Source organism: Pelodiscus sinensis, chromosome 5, assembly GCF_049634645.1.
Source record: "Pelodiscus sinensis isolate JC-2024 chromosome 5, ASM4963464v1, whole genome shotgun sequence".
NCBI lineage: Eukaryota > Metazoa > Chordata > Testudines > Trionychidae > Pelodiscus > Pelodiscus sinensis.
Window position 1 is genome coordinate 47,055,560 of NC_134715.1, and position 17,182 is coordinate 47,072,741.

The window sequence follows — 17,182 nt, forward strand, 5'->3', positions numbered from 1 at the left end:
CCTGTGAACATGCAAATGAAGCCCGGGATATTTAAATCCCAGGCTTCATTTGCAACTCCACTTGCCCTAATTACCCTACCTAGCTCGAAATAATGAGCTAGTGTAGACGTACCCTTACTGGTTAATTAACAAGATTGTTAATCCAAACTGTATTAAGTCAATGTTTAAGTTTACAGGTTTCAAAAATCAGTTTTATTCTGACCTATGAACCACCTCCATTCCCAAAGTGTTCAGAAGTCTGAGGTTCTATTGTATTTAGTTGAACAAAGTGAAAGTTAAGGAGTGACCTGATTACTTTCTGTAAATATCTACATGGAGAATAAATATTTAATAATAGGGTTTTCAACATAACAAAGAAAGATATAAATGAAATCCAATGGCTGAAAGTTGAAGTTAGACAAATTTAAACGGGAAACAAAGTGTAAGTTTTCAATTGCGAGACTAATTAACTATTGGAATAAGTTATCAAGGGTTGTAGTGGATCGTCCATCAATACTGATATTTTTAAAATGCTATTGGAAGTTTTCTGAAAGTTATGCTCTAATTATTTTTGGGAGGTGGTGGTGATGAGGGGCTGGGGCAGTTCTATGGCAATAAGTGGTCCACAAAAAGAGACAATAGAAAAAAGTACAGGTGCCCCAGTGGCCATTCTGTAAATAGCAATCAGTGTTTCCTTTCAAGAAAACCAAGTTAAGGTACTTTGACTTCAGCTACACAATTAACGTAGCTGAAGCTGAGTCTCTTAATTTGACTGTGTCCCGTACTGTAGACATACCTCTAGTGACCTGACTGGGGAAAAAAGCGAACAACTGTGTATTTACCACCAAGACAAACCCAACAAACCATGGATAACAATAACTGCAGTGCCAAAGACCATCAGCAAAATCTGCATTTACATGAGTCTCACACAACTAAAAATAAAAGCACCTGCAAAGTAAGACACATACTTTCTGAAAGCGGCCAGAATCTTCTTGCAGATGAGCAGACGTGTGTTGTATTATTAGAAACCAACATATTTTTCTAACCTAGATTTTTCAGCATGCAAATCCCTCTTGATAAACTACATTCAACTGCATATATTTCTCCTGGGGGAATTCTGTGCTCCCATTGGGTAGGGGAGCAAAGAAATATTGGGAACACACACCCATTCCCCAGCATCCTGGGCACATCTGCCCAGAGCAGCCAGCTGTAGATGACAGTAGGAGGTGAGGAGGGGTGCTGAGCACATGAGCATATTATTCTAAGAGGGGTGGTTGAGATTCTGTGGCCTGCACTGTGCAGGGGGTCAGACTAGATGATCATAATGGTCCCTTCTGACCTTAAAGTCTATGAGTCTATGAGCATAGCTAGACATTGAAGGGGCATGCCTGCGTGCAGGCCAGTGATAGAGAAAATGTCCCTCTTGCTCGCTATTACTGTTTCCCCAGCTTGAAGGGGGTAGGTCTCTATAAAGCAGATGCTGTCCCCTAAGGCAAAGCACAAACATAACAATTAAGCAGGTTGCCAATTAATTGCTCCCATTCTTAAACTATTGACTAAACCACAATTAAGTATGGGAGTGGATGTCTGGGCTTACCAGAAAAGGATGCCTCCGCTTTATGTCTGGAGAGAGGGGAAAATGAGACAGATGGCAGGCAGTTTGCAGCACTGACTCACCTCCTCAGGAATATGAGGCCCAAAATGTGTAAAGGTACAAGTATGGGAGTGTCAACAACATATACAATTATTTTGATTCCTTTATATTGCCCGAAGTGAAATGGAGCCTTATAATAAATGACAATAAGGGAAGCCTCAGCTTGGAGAATCTATGTGCATTCTCATGTTTTCCAGTACCAGAGAGGTACAAGGAGATTGGATTACAGCTCATGATCTATTTTACCTACTCATTACAAAAAATATATATATATATATATATATGCAGGACAATGATTAGCAAAGCCATATGACTTTCAAGTGTGAAAGCTAAGCAATTTAAAATGAAACATTTTACTTTATTTCATTTTGGTGTTCTGTAATATAATTTAAATGACAATCCAGGATTATAATTGGAATGCACAGTATTATTACTAAGTTTTCATAACTTTACTTTCAGGTGTTAGGAAATGCTGAACACTTACTGTGATTTGTTTTCTGTATGGAAGTTTAAATAAATTGCCAAAATAAGTGAAACTGATGTCATTATATTGCACTATTTTGATAAATAAAATATGCAGAATTTTTAAATATGTTGGTGCAGAATTTCCCCAAGGCTGTTGTGTGGAGGGTATTCATTTAATGAGTTCAAACAGTTTTGTCATGATTTCAGCTCTATGAAGTTATTTGATATGAAGACATTGTGTTGTGATAAGGAAGAGAAAGAACAAACATTATGTTTCACCTTTTGCATTTCTGAAGTGCTTTCAACATGCCTGTCTCATTCTGAATGAGTATTGTTAATTTGGGAAGGAACAAATAATATACTGAACATATAATTAGAACACAGTAATAACTTGCTACAGAAAAATTGAAGGCATTACTTGTCTTTCCCAGTTTCAGATAACTAATGGGAGTGTCCAATCACCCTGAACATTTCTACTAACTTTGGCACAATAATCAAACTCTGTAAGGGTGAGTCTACACAGCACAGTTATTTCAAAATAACTGATGTTATTTTAAAATAACAATGTGAGCATCTACACAACAATTCTGATATTTCAAAATTTTTTAAAATAACAGACATCTTATTTCAAAATCTGTAAACCTCATTCCATGAGGAATAATGCTTATTCTAAAATAGCTTATTCCGAAATGCTCCACTGCTGCTATTTCAAAATAGCTCCTCCCCAGAGCCATTCAGCATAATTACTCCCTAGTGCCACCTGAAGCTCTAAATCGAGGTAGTGCGTCCACATTAGGGAAGCATACCTCGGATTAATTTGGGGGCATCCCTATATTGTAGACATGTTATTTCTGAATAAGCTATTTCAGAGTATTTCTTCCAGAATAGCTTATTTCAAAATAGGCAAGCAGTGTAGACGTACCCTAACAGATGATCTTACTGACCATTACATGTGGATCTGGGGGAGAGTCCACAACCAAAAATATTTAATAAAAGAACTGACATTGCCACTTGTTTTTAGAACAGTATTCAGTAGTGTAGCCTCCCACCGTTGTAGCAGCTATTGTATTCCTCCTCTTCCCCCTCAGTTTATGAGCAGCACTAACACAGAAGTTGTCAGCAGGAGGCCAGAAGCTTTGCAGAAGCAGAATACTACTATACCTGTTTGAGACAGGAAGATCTAGCAGTTACTTGAATTATATCTGTTAGATTTTACAAAAGAAAGATCATACACCTTTAGGGTCACCTTTGAATTCAAACCCACTAAGATCACCTTTAATCCAGAGTGCAAAGGTTTCAACCACGGTTGTTGTTATTTTCTTTCAGAACACATCCCAGGAGCACTCATAGTAGCAGACATTATCAAGAGCTCCTTTTAAAGTGCTACTAATGGAAGAAGCGGCAACTTGAAAGACAAAGAAAATCATTACCTGTATTAGAGCAATTTCAGCTTCAGACATCCAAATTCAGCAAGTTAGAGATACACAAGTAAAGGATGAGACTCGTCAGAAACTTTCTGAATTCCACCAAAGTGTAAAGTAATTGCACAAATTCCCACAGACCTTCCGCTATATAGGAAGGCCCACAATCACTGAGGGACATGCCTCGGTACAGCACAACAAATCATCACATTGGCCAGGACTGAATATTCAAACCCAAGTAGAAAACTATGATGCAAATAACAGAGAAACATCTACTTTCTACAAAATCACATGACATTTTAATACAGCAGACTAGGGGTTTTGTTTTGTTTTGTTTCTGGAATGGGAATGGCTTTGTAATCCATTGCATCTCTAGATACATTGAACTGGCAATGTTCACCACAAATTTGCAGGATATGGTATTCCTGAAGCCTGGATAATCGTTCCAGTTTACAGCATCGATATTCTTACCATAAGCACAGGATTTTGATTCTGTTCTAGCAATCCACATTTGTACCAGAGCAACAAGGAAAAGGAATAGCACAGATATTTCTGCTACAGAAAGCAGTGATCTGTCCAAAAAATTCTGCACATCCTTATTAGGAGCAGTCACTAAGAGCTTCCTCAGAAAGTCTTCTGACAGAAACAATATTTTTGCTGTGGCACCAATTCATCTTAACCCTCAGTGGCCCAACACATGACATCAACAAAGTTTCAAATGTTCGCTACTGAAGAATAAAGTGTTGTGTGTGTCATTTGCCAAACAAAAATATTTTATGTCTAGAATGCATATTCATAACAGTAATAGTCCTGATAGCAAAAATTACTCTGAGGAATCAATAATATTATGACAACACAGTATTTATATTGTAGTATGCATCAAACAATTCATGTATAAAGTCCAAAGTATTTGAAATAAGTTTGACTGTGCAATCAAAAGTGTCCATAAACTTATTTTACTAACTTAATGCAATAGAACAAACTAAAACCTTGGATGAGTTCATACAAACATGCTTTGGGGAGGACAATTCTCACATGTGGAAGAAAACATTGTCCTCACTCTGCATTTGTAAGCAACAAGTAGCCAGAGGCAGTTTTATTACGAGCTGCAGCAAGGGAAAAACTGGTTCGGATGGGGGGAAGGGAGCCCCCCACACAGAGGCAGATCTTCGAATACAAGCAATTATGAAGCAGTTTATATACTGTCTATTAGATATAATAAGAATAACAAATAGTCTCCTTCCCATTACAAACACCAATGGTTAACAGTTATTTAGTTCCACCCAGATGCTCCTTATTCTCAAGGTCCCTGCCAGAGTCAGCATTCTATCCTTATCTTCGTATGGAGACGAGAGGCAAAGGCAGCATCTAATTACAGATCTCGCGTTGTCAGGCCACAGACTTAGCCTGACTCTTGCTCTCTTCTTAACAAGACCAAGATGGCTGCACACAAATTCCCTTATTCTCTTTTCCTGCCTCCACACACATATCCATAATCACTTGAAATTCTTAACAGAATTAGTAATAGATTTAGTTGCAGTTTTCCTTAATCATTTGTGCAATGGAGAGCAAATATGCATTTGACTGATTATCATCACCAGTCTATACCAATCTCTACATTTGAAGAAAGTATCACATAGTGAGTATGCTTCTTACTTCCTTATCTGGTTGTGAAATAACAGACTGAATATTAATTTTCTAATTAGACCAATATTAACAAAAACTGGATAGGTTCTAGTAGTTCATAACCTGCTCAAATCTTGGAATATTATATTCATACATACAATACCCCGTCCCCATTATGATCAAATACGCCTCAGCCAGCCAGCATAGGTGGTTGAGGGAACTTAAGAGCCCAAGCTGCAGAGCAAGCTACAGTACAATGTTCACATTGTTGCTTTCATCACATTAGTGAGGCTCAACCTAGCAAAATACTGACTACATGAGGAAGGACACTCAGGCTGTCTATTCAGCAACATTAATTTGAAATAAGTAGTGTTATTTCAAAATGACATGGCTCGTGTCTACACAGCCAGCAGTTATTTCGACATGATGTCAAAACACCATCAAGCTGGAGGACTTCTTACCCCGACTCCTTGCTCCTCATAAAATTACATTTACAGGAAAGTCAGAGGAAGAGTGCTCTATTTCAAAATAAGTGCTATGTAGACAGCATCAAAATGCGAAATAAGCTATTTTGAAAAAAAACTATGCAATTGATGTAGCTCAATTTGCATAGTTTATTTCAAGTTAAGCCCTTCTGTGTACACACACCCTCAGTCCCAACTGCTGTGGAGACAAATCATTGATGTCTCAATTGGCCCACATACAAAAACAAAAGGAAAAAATAAACCTTTGTGTACACTTGAAAAAAAAGGGTTACTGCCTTCACCAAGAGACAAGATGCAAACTAAGGGTACGTCTAGACTACATGCCTCTGTCACCAGAGGCATGTAGATTAGGCTACCAGACATAGTAAAATGAAGCGGCGATTTAAATAATCGCCGGTTCATATAAATTTACATGGCTGCCGCGCTGAGCCCGACAAACAGCTGATCAGCTGTTTGTCGGCTCAGCGCGATAGTCTGGACGCGCAGGAGGCGACATCAAAGGTATTTGTCGACCACACAGGTAAACCTCATCCCAGGAGGCTTACCTGGGTGGTCGACACCCACGCATCCAGACTATCGCGCTGAGCCGACAAACAGCTGTTTGTCGGCTCAGCGCGGCAGCCATGTAAATTTAAATGAATCGGCAATTATTTAAATTGCCACTTCATTTTACTATGTCTGGTGGCCTAATCTACATGCCTCTGGTGACAGAGGCATGTAGTCTAGACGTACCCTTAGGTAGCATCTGGGCCAGCACAACCTTACCTGGATATACTGATAGACATTATATGGTCTAGCAAGAATGCCATGATTCATGAAATATCTACTCCCTGACTCCACCCCTCTTAACCACCCCCTCTTTTAAACACTATTAGGATATTTACAAATATCTTACATCCTCATAACTGGTGGAGGAAACTTATTTTCACCCTCATATTGTATTTGAAACCACATTTCATCATGAGATCTCACTATTTTGTATGGTAAACAATCTGTCAACACAGTTAACCAAGAGTAGACTTGGCAGGTTTAAAGGATGATCTTTACCTCCTTCCTTATGGGTACAAACACAGAATTTGTCATCCTTTCTGGATGTTTGTTTGCTAGGGTTGCCAGGTGTCCGGTTCTGAACTGGACAGTCTAGTATTTGAGGTTTCTGTTCGGGAAACAAATTGAGAAAATAGAAATGTCCGGTATTTTCTAACTAAGAGGTAATGTAGATTGTGATGTAATGTCAAGTGTGTCCAGTATTTTTATTGAAACCATCTGTCAACCCTATAATGTTTGCAAACTCAAGTAGTATATGGAAAAAAATCGTTGTTGAATAACACTATTGCACTCTTGTGAATTTAAAATGGCGTTTAATAAAAATTCTTAAGCATGTTGAAGCTAAAGCAGACTATAAAGCCTCACATTCAACACCATGCCTTCGCTTGGCCTTAGACAACCTAATCACATGCATTATGGATAACATCAGACATAAAAGTTACTTTCCTTTCTTTTAGCCTGTTTATGCCATAACCTAAACAAGGAACAAACTTATTTTTGTTATTTAATTTAATCCTTGCTGAAATACAACTGAGAACATTAGTGAACATTCTTGCTTTTTCTGAGGAATGAAATGTAAAACCACCACTGTGTGGTTTGGTTAGAAATGAAAGTAAATTGTGCTCATATCTATAGATCAAGATGGAGAGATGTAATTAATATCCACCATGCACTTTTTCAAGAATCTATATAGATAACACAAAAAGACTTGTTCATACATTGTTCTACCATAATGGCCTATTGAATTCAAATTAGCAAGGCTTTAGTGAAGGACATTTTTGCCAATAACGGAGTACACTGATAAAAATCCTCTGTAGTTGTGAGACGGTTGATACGCTAATGCTACTCTTATTGATCTTAAGAAGGAAAAGTTTGATATGATGTAACGCAATTTGCTGATTCATAGGTTTTCATAGTTGAATATGTCTGGAAGTGTCAATATGTAGATTGGCTCTTATTTAATGCAGCACAAAGCTGTATATACACACCATTAAATCTTAATTTACATGAAGCTTCATTGTTTTCCTGTTCCTAATTTTTATTCAAAATTCCTCCAAGTATTGAAAGGCATCTTTCCAAGCGGATGGAGCAGGATGAATGTGCCTGTTTTCTTTTTAAAATGGGCTGCACTTATGTTCTGAGAGATATTGTTCAAAATTTGGATTATTTGCTGAAACAAAAGTTTGTATCTTTTTCATTATAATTGATAAAATAGTTAACTTATCCAGATACTAAAAACAAAATAGTTTACACCACCAAAAACTTAACATTTTTAACAGAACAGGTTTTCCTCCAAAAAGTGAATTTTCATTCCATTCAATATTATTTCCCAGAATCATATTAATTTCAATGCAATTTTTTAAAGGAAGTCATAATAAATCATTTCATTTTAATTTTATTATCTCAATTCAACTTTTATATTTCATGGGTAACATTTTGCATTGGAATATTATGTTGTTCTAATGTTTTGACTTGTCCAAAACAAAGTGATTTGGATGTTCTGAATCAAAAGCTTTTAACGCCTTGGTTCTGTGATTTTAGCTCTTCACTCAGATTTGGAACAACGAGTTCTAAACTGTCAGAAATACGATGTTTTCTTGTTAGTGTGAAAGACTGCTGGAGAATGGAAAGGTTTTATTTTTTTTTAACATGCAATCCACATTACAATGTAATAAGAGAGATAGCAATGCACATTTCTCAGGTATGACAGCTATACTTTTGCTAATCAATACAAGCTTCCCCTCCTCCCCCCCCCCCCCCACGCTTTTGTAGGGAGAGATAAAAAATATTGATTTTATTATAGTAAGTAAAAGCAGTCTTTATCCTGTAAAGTTAGTTGAAATAGGATTGTTGTACTGAAACCTTATTTATTAGATTATTCATTTGACCTATGGTAGAGTATTGTGAAATTGTCAAACTATTTGACAACACAAAAACACTGATACACAATCACATAGTATTGCTTTAAAAGATGGAACTTTCCCATCAGCTATGACAAAAACTAATTTTCCATGTACATTTTCCATGTACTATGCTCAAGAGCTACACTCCTTTAAGCACAGAAGAACACTGATTTACTGGTTTACATAACACGTAGAATGGACAATTCAGAAGAAAACAAAAGTAATATAGATGCCAGACATTTTTTTTTAAATAGATAACTCATCTTCAGTATTCTCATACACATAGAGGAAAATTTACAAAGTAATTGTGTTTTGGGGTTTTTTTTATATAGACAATAGAAACTTGGCTGGTTTCAGGAGGAGAATCAGTACAGTATTTTATAGAGCTGGTAAAATGGTGGACATATAGACAAAGGAATTGTGATTTTTGGAGTTATACATTTATTTTGATTTTGAAACCCAACACTATATGACCAAATGAAAATTGTAACACAAATTTCACCATCAAAACCAAAAATATCTGAGTTTATTTTTTCCTTCCCAAATATTAAATATAGGAACTGTGAATGCAAACCTTTGTTTTTGGGAAAAGATTTTTAGAATAATAAATAATAAATAATAATAATAATAAAAAAGGTTGATCATCTCACTTTTTTTTTTTAAATTAAAGTGGTATATCTAGACAAAAACAGACGAGGATGCCACAGTGTTATTGCTGCACAAACATAGTAAAAACAAAAATCAATATCTGCCCCCAAAATATTGAAAATAACTTAATATTTTAGTTAATGACAAAATGTAAAATGTGAGTAAACAATTCCCCTTCCCCCCAGGGGCATGCAGCATAAAGACGCACATACTGAGCTGCTGGCTGGGTAGATTTCTACTACAGTAAGCATCGGCTGGCCAGAGTCAGCACCAGGCCCCCTCTACCTCCAACTCTTACCCCCAGGTCACAACCCAAACCCAGTGCACCCTCTTCTCCACCCCTGCCGCTGGTCACAAATCCCTTCTAGACTCCTCCTCCAGGTCAGAATCATCCATACCCCTTCCCAAACCCTGCACCACCTCCTGAATGCCAATCCCTCACCCCTGCCTCCTTTATCTAACTCCTCCCCAGTCCCCACACATCCTCTTGCAAGTTATTCCCCTACCCTGAGCAACCTTCTGCACTCAACCTCTATCCTAGACCCCATACTTCCTCCGTTAATATCATAGATGACTGGTAAGTGGTCAAGGGCTACAAATTCTTGGAGTGTCTGCCCATAAAAATTATTATGGGCTACATCTGACTTTTACGAAGGTGACCAAATATTTTATATGTATCCAGAGACTAATATTAACTCAGATATTTGATCCAAGAGTATTTATAATAAAATACAGATAATACAAGGGTTAAAGAAAAAAAAACACTCCTGGAAATGACTGTTTAAGCATTTGGGAAACATACTTCTTTAAGAGATATCAGCCAGACAGTTGAAAAGAATCTCTTCCAAGCTTAATGACCAATTACTAAGCTAGAAACACATACACTGTATGTGCTGATACTCAAAAATCACTCCTCAGGACCTAACTGAGCATTGAGTCTTCATTCAATCATTATTGCTGTAGTGCAGCTATTTCATATTTATAAATTTTTCACTTAAGTGAACCATATAATTAATTTTGTAGTAGTCAACAAACCATGTTTTGCAGACAATATAGGTTAGGGGTGTCGCTAGTTAACGGATTAAGCAGCCCACATTGGGTGAGGGTCTGCTCCAGTTCAGGCAGGCCCACTGCTCAGGGCCCCCCTCCACTGAGCAGCACTCCCATCCACCACATGGCCTGGCTTAAGCAGCCCACAGCTTGGTACCCTTGGCCCAGCCTGAGCAACTCTGTACCTGCATCACGGTGAGACTGTCCCAGCCTGAGCAGCTGCCAACCCGCAGCACAGCCTGGCTGCAACAACCCACAGCATGGCAGGCCAGTCTCGCCTAAGAAACCCCCTGCCCGAACTGTGCTACAAGTGGGGAGAGAGGCACTCACAGGATCCTGTTTAACCAGTTAACTATGCTTAACTGGTTAATTGATTAAATGGGATATTAGATCCTTACTATAAGTACATCAGTGCTTAATGTACTTCCTGATTACTTGTCCATGTAGTACTAAGAGGTCTACTAGCTAACTTGCACGGGGCTACATCTACACTACATGCTTCTTGTGCAAGAAGCCTTTTGCGCAAGAGTTTTTGCTCAAAAACCTCTTGTGCAAGAGCACATCAACACCTCAAAGTGCATCACAAAAGTGATGTGATTTTGGGCAAGAGAGTGGCCACATTGCATGGATGCTCTTGCGCAAGAAAGCGCTGATGGCCATTCACATAATGGCCATGAGAGCACCTATGATTTTTCCCATAGGGTCTTTTTGTGCAAAAAATACCTCAGGAGCATCCACACTTACCTTCTTGTGCAATAGCTGTAGCACTACAAGCAGTTATGCCTCAGAAAAGGAGATTTACCTACGGCAGAAAAATCCCTCTGTTTTGCCTCTTAACTGGCCATTTAACTGCGCAAGAGCTCATTTGAGATGTGGATGCTCCGCAGGTTTTTGGCAAAAACCTTATAATGTAGACGTAGCCTGAGTGTCCACTTTCACAGCTATGGGTATGAACACACGCACAAGAATATACCTGACTCCACATTGCCTCTTTCCAATATGTGATATTGGCATTACTATTCCAAGGAAGGTATACTTCAGTCCTGTGCATCCCAAGAGACACTCTAGGAGCTGCTTTGCTTCATGTGACTAATATTGTAAAACACCATTACACACTTGGTGATGGCAACTTCCAACTCGTCTCTAATTGAGTGGTGAGTACCAGCTTCTATATTGAATTATTCCAGAAATATTTGAAATGCTATTAGTGAAGATCAAAAGGATAAATGAAAATCCTCAGAGGCACCACTCACCTGGAAGCCTATTAGCACTGGGGAAATCAGCTCTTATGGTGGTTGTTGTATAGGTTAGCTAGGCTATCAATGTTGCCATCTACCCACATGATTTTGCCATAGCTAAAGTCCCTGAAATTAGAGCTGGATTGCAGATGATGGTATTCCTTGTGACAGAGTACACACATCCCAGTAAGTTGTCCACAGAAAGAGGCAAGTGAGTATGTGAACCATAAAGGCTAGTATTCACGTCTTCTCCAAAGCTAGTAGACAATTGGGTCAGCTCATGAACATAAGAACATATGAAAAGAATCCATTTTGTCAGTGTGTTCAGATTATCAGGATTATATCATAGGGGAAAGGCGGCACATTTTCCAGAAAAGATGTAGTCATGTACCATATTCGTTTCTGCAATTATTTTGGGGGACACCAGATGCCTTTTCCTTACTTTGAGACTCCTGAGATCACCTCTCCTTCCCACTACCACAGTATAGACAGATGGTAATTGTGTGTGTTTGGGCAGCTGAAAGCACTTTGGTCATGTCTGCAGAACTTCCTGGATGGCAGAGGACCAAATGCAGTCTGCATTACAGTAATATGTTGCCTTCCTCAGCACACATCAAACTAAAGGAGAACACTTTCAGAGCAGGCATAGCACAGACCCAGTTCTCAAAGTCTACACAAACAGCTGGATTCTAGCCATGTGAACTCTGCTCCGGGTTCCTGGCAGGAAAAGAACATAAGGGCTGTGTCTACATTGGCAAGATTTTGTGCAAAATCTTGCCACCTGTCTACACTGGCCATGAGTACTTGAGCAAGAACACTGACATTCTAATGTAGGAAATCAGTGCTTCTTGAGCAAATACTCTGATGCTCCCATTCAGGGATAAACCCTCTTGCTCAACTGTTCTTGCGCAAGAGAGCAGTGTAGACAGGCAATGTTAATTTCTTGTGCAAGAATGCCCAATGGCTAAAATGGCCATCGGAGCTTTCTTGAGCAAGAGAGCATCTACACTGGCACGGATGCCTTTGCGCAAAAGCACACCTCTTGCTCAAAGGCACATGCCAGTATAGACGTTCTCTTGTGCGAATACTTTAACACAAAAACTCTTGTGTTAAAAGTATTTGTGAAAAATCATGCCAGTGTAGACGTAGCCTTAGTTTGGTGAGATCTTTTTGAAGCTCTTTGCAGTCTGCTTTGATCTTAACTATCTTGAGCAGTTTAGTGTCATCTGCAAATTTTTCCACCTCACTGTTTACCCCTTTCTCTAGATCATTTATAAAAAAGCTACATAGGATTGGTTTCAGGACAGACCCTTGGGTGATCCCACTAGTTCTCTCTCTCTCCATTTGGAAAATTTACCATTTATTCCTACCCTTTGTTTCCTGTCTTAACCAGTTATCAATCCATGAAAAGATCTTCCCTCTTATCCCAGGATAACTTACTTTTCTTAAGAGCCTTTGGTGTGGACCTTGTCCAATGCTTTCTGGAAATCTAAGTGTCCTAAGGAAAATACATTATGCCATTTATTTGTAAATCATGGAACAATAGGGAGGCAGAAGTTATATTGGAGGGAGTCTGTGCACAGAATGTGACATTTCATTGCTGCTGATAAACCTCAAGAGACCCTATTTGTTGTGTCACGTGGATGATTTTGATCTGATAGAGTCCGTTTCAGTGTAACACCTGAGAACGTACAATTGTGCCCCACATTCATAGACTTTAAAAGGGATCATCTATTATTATCAACTAATCTGACTTCCTCAACTGTGTAGGCCACAGAATCCCATCCAAACACACCTATAATAAACTCTTAATCCCTAGCTGAATTATTGAAGTTCTCAAATCTTAATTTAGACACTTGAAGTTACAGCAAATCCACCAATTAATTTACCTCCTACAGAGTCTCGGGGGAAATTCCTCCTTGATTCCAAATATGGTAGTCCTTTACATCTTGAGCATACAGACAATATGAATCAGTCATATAGCATCTAGTACCCATTTTTTACTCTCAGGACTACTCATCAAAATTAATACCTGAAGCTGATGGTTTGTGCTACTCAGATGTTCACCTGACAACCAACCAGTTTCTCCTCCATTCCTGGACCTGGGAAGGCTAGCATATAAGTCACCAGCCACACTCATCCCCTTCTTCCTGGTTCCTATTAATGAGGAAGGAATTGGGAACCTACTGGGGTGGGTATAGTAGGGATGGTTTCAGGTATTTTGAACCAACGTACATATAATGAACTGTTCTTTCCTCATTGGACTATTTCCAAGCTAGCATCCTGTTCTCCTACTCCCTCCACAAACTATCACTGCAGGAGTGCTAACTGAGAAATGCCCATATAGAATGGCACCCTGTCTACCAATTTATCTATTATAGAATCTAGTACATGTTTTGGGATTTCCATATAATCTTTAATTTACAGCCATGTTTTGCTCTGGAATCATGTTAGAGTAGAGATGGAGTGGGATGCAGTGGAAGTGCATATATGTATTAACAGAGCAAGAGGCGTATTTCTCGAGTGGGGGGTAGGGTTATTGTATCTCATCAGCCAGTTCCTGCCATAGCTTGAGGACCATCACCACTTTGAGGGACTATTGGAGTCCTTCACCCTCTGGTACAAGAGCCTGAGATAGTTCATCTGCCCTCACCAACACAGCAGAGGTCTGTAAATTCCATCTTCCTCAAAATGTCCCAGTATAGGTGAATGTCCTGCTAACTCAGGTGCAGTCCATCAGGATGGTGCTCTCTGACCATGCTTAAAAGCACGTATGTGTGTTGTCCAAAAGTCAAATGGCTTCTCTAAAACCAGGATTCATGATCACCTGAACCGATTAAGGGATTTCAGCAGAAAACTGTTTTGAAGTGCTCAGCACAAACTGGTACTACCACTAATCAGGGAGCAGGTGGGTGGGAAGTCAAGTACCATTACACTTTTGAGTAAGGGACATGGAGCTAAGGGATCAAAAAATGTGAAAATGGTCCTGAAGGGCCATCCATGTTCATTACTTGGTAAACACTTCTTGCCTCAGCCACACTGAACTGTAGGTATGGCATTGTATAGGTATGGGCAAAGTAGAAGCACGTACATATAAACACCCTTGATGCACACAAGCTTTCATACACCAAATTATCCTTCAGGAACATGTTTCTAGGGGGTTTAGATGTAGATAATAGGTGGATTATGATGAAACAATACATATGCATCTGTGTATAGTTTCTAGGGAAGATATTATATTAACTCATAGTAGTCTAAAAGATTTTTCAGCCTTTTATTAAAAGGACGTAATGCAGGATTTGTGAACTTTATAGTTTAGTATATCCCCAATTAAATCTTTTAGCATATGTTCATTACATTATCAACTTATAGAGCTATTGAGACTAAAATATCAGGCTTCCAAAATATGATCCGAATAGCTTCCTTTCAGTCCAAATTAAAATACTGAAGAGCATTTATATCATAAACAGGAAGAGATAACTAATATGGGGCATAAGTGTATTAAAACAGAAATATGTAACTGGATGTTAATATCCTAAACACCCTAATACGTGTCTAGTATTATGCAGCATTAGATGTGTCCTTCTTAAGGACACATGCTCAAAAAGGGAGCTTCTGTGATGCTAGAATCCATCCTAACTTAAAAATATCCTTTAATTATACCCGTGAATCAATATGTAATGAAAGAAAGGAGGACCGCAACAGCTGCTTAATGGACCAGCAATAACACAGTGTAAACAAAGTGTGGCCTCCTCTATGTCCCTGAAAACATGGATTTTTTTAAGAGTATTTTGGAGTCTACTTTTAATTTCAGTAAGACTCTTTCCAAAGCAGTCCCAGTTCACTGAACATTCCTCAAGAGAGTCAACTGTTGTTTTGATTTATTAATATTACTGAGTATCCTTAGCATGCACTTACCACAAGCTAATCCCAAAATTTCCCCAATAAGCTGTCTCATACGGGTAGTGATAAGAATATCAATCATGTTGAAGATAAGTCATCACTCATTAGTGATGAGGCCAATTCCTGAGTGCAAGTCAAAAAGAAAACCTTTTTTCTTACAATACAATTATATTCTAGTCACACAAATAACCAACATACAATAAAAATGATCTTTTGTATCAAGAGTATTCATAAGCATGAATAAACTTTCTACAAAGGAAACACTCAGTATCAGCTCCTTGAAATTTCCTTTTCAGAGAATCTTGATTGATGCTATGAACTTTGCAATTTGTGTCATAATGTACATATGTCTTTGAAACCACTTGGGCACCTGATCATGTCAGCTATGTTCAAACATTTTCAGCATTTAAATCCAAAAAGTACATTACTCTCTGCTAATTCAGATTATATAGAATCATTCCCACATATCCACAGGATTACGTAGTAGAGCTTGTACTGAAACAGAAGGAATTCTGACTTTACATCACCAAATTGAGAACTCAAACCCCCTTTTCTGTTCATTTCAACTTGTTGACAGTGACAGCGATAGTAGAGAATGAATTGCATCCTTAACAGTTAATACTGAAACTGGAAAAAATGGTGACTATTTGGCAGTTTTGTCCCCCCAAAACATGTTTTCTTTATGGATGATGGTTTTTCTAATATTCTCCCCACCCTCCATCTAAATTTTGCAGAAACATGAAATGTTGGGATGGCTTGTATCATGGAAGTCGTCTTCGGGTGCTGATCAAGCCACTGATGCTACAGGGCCATTGACAGCATCCAGGAATGCAATCTTCAAAAGGGACCAGAGCCTCAAACTTATCTTACTCTGTGTAAAAGTTTTGCACAGAGAAATCTCAATGAAAGAGAGATGTACACAGTAGTTGCTCCTCCCCAGGTAGCAATTATTTACACTTGGCTTGATAAACACAAGTGGTTTTATTTAGTATAAAAAAAAGGAGATTGAAACAATTGAAAGTGAAAAAGACAGCTCCAAGTAAGTTACTAAGGCAAACTAAACAAAACACGCCAGCTAATCCTAATACATTAAGAAACTTGGAATATGCAAATTCTTACCCTAAATAATTGTTCTGATCATCTTTTTCACAAGTTAAGCAGCCTTCTAGTTTGGGCCTGTTCCTTCCCCTCTCCCCCACCCCGTTCAGCCCTAGATATTTCCAGAAGATATACTAGCTGGCAAGTGGGGGGCAGGGAAGTGGGGAGAGCCTCCTGTTGTCTGGTGATTGCCTCTATTGTTCATCCTCCCCCACCTGCCCTTGACATCTCTTTTGCGCAAGATGGGAATTATTTGTGCTAGTTCATTTTTTTCTTACTTTCTGTGGAAAAGTACCAGATCCAAAATGGGTTCCAGCATATCTTTATAGAAGCAGACACAGTTTGGCCTCACAGTAAAAACCAAAGCATTCACAGATTGTTGCCTTGATCACTGAGCCATTAAATTCCTAAAGTATCAGTATTGGCATTTAATAGAATACCTGGACTAATAAAACAGATTCCCACTTAGTAATTCTATCTTCATCTACAAGAAAGATACATGCACAAAAGTACACAAAAACAGGATATACAGGTTTAACAGATTACAATTTTTAAAATGACATGTTACATGACCTGTTTTGCATAAAGTATCTTTGATTTATGTTTATTAAAATGGTGATTATTTGGCAGAGTTGTCACCTTGAAATGAGTTTTCTTTATAGGT

The 17,182-nt window shown here is 38.5% G+C and overlaps 1 long non-coding RNA gene across 1 annotated transcript in view; it reads right to left on the reverse strand.

Annotated features, from left to right (window-relative positions):
- Positions 1-17,182, reverse strand: part of LOC142829428 (uncharacterized) — a 151,387-nt gene that overhangs the window by 11,943 nt on the left and 122,262 nt on the right. The gene's annotated exons all lie outside the window — the stretch shown is intronic.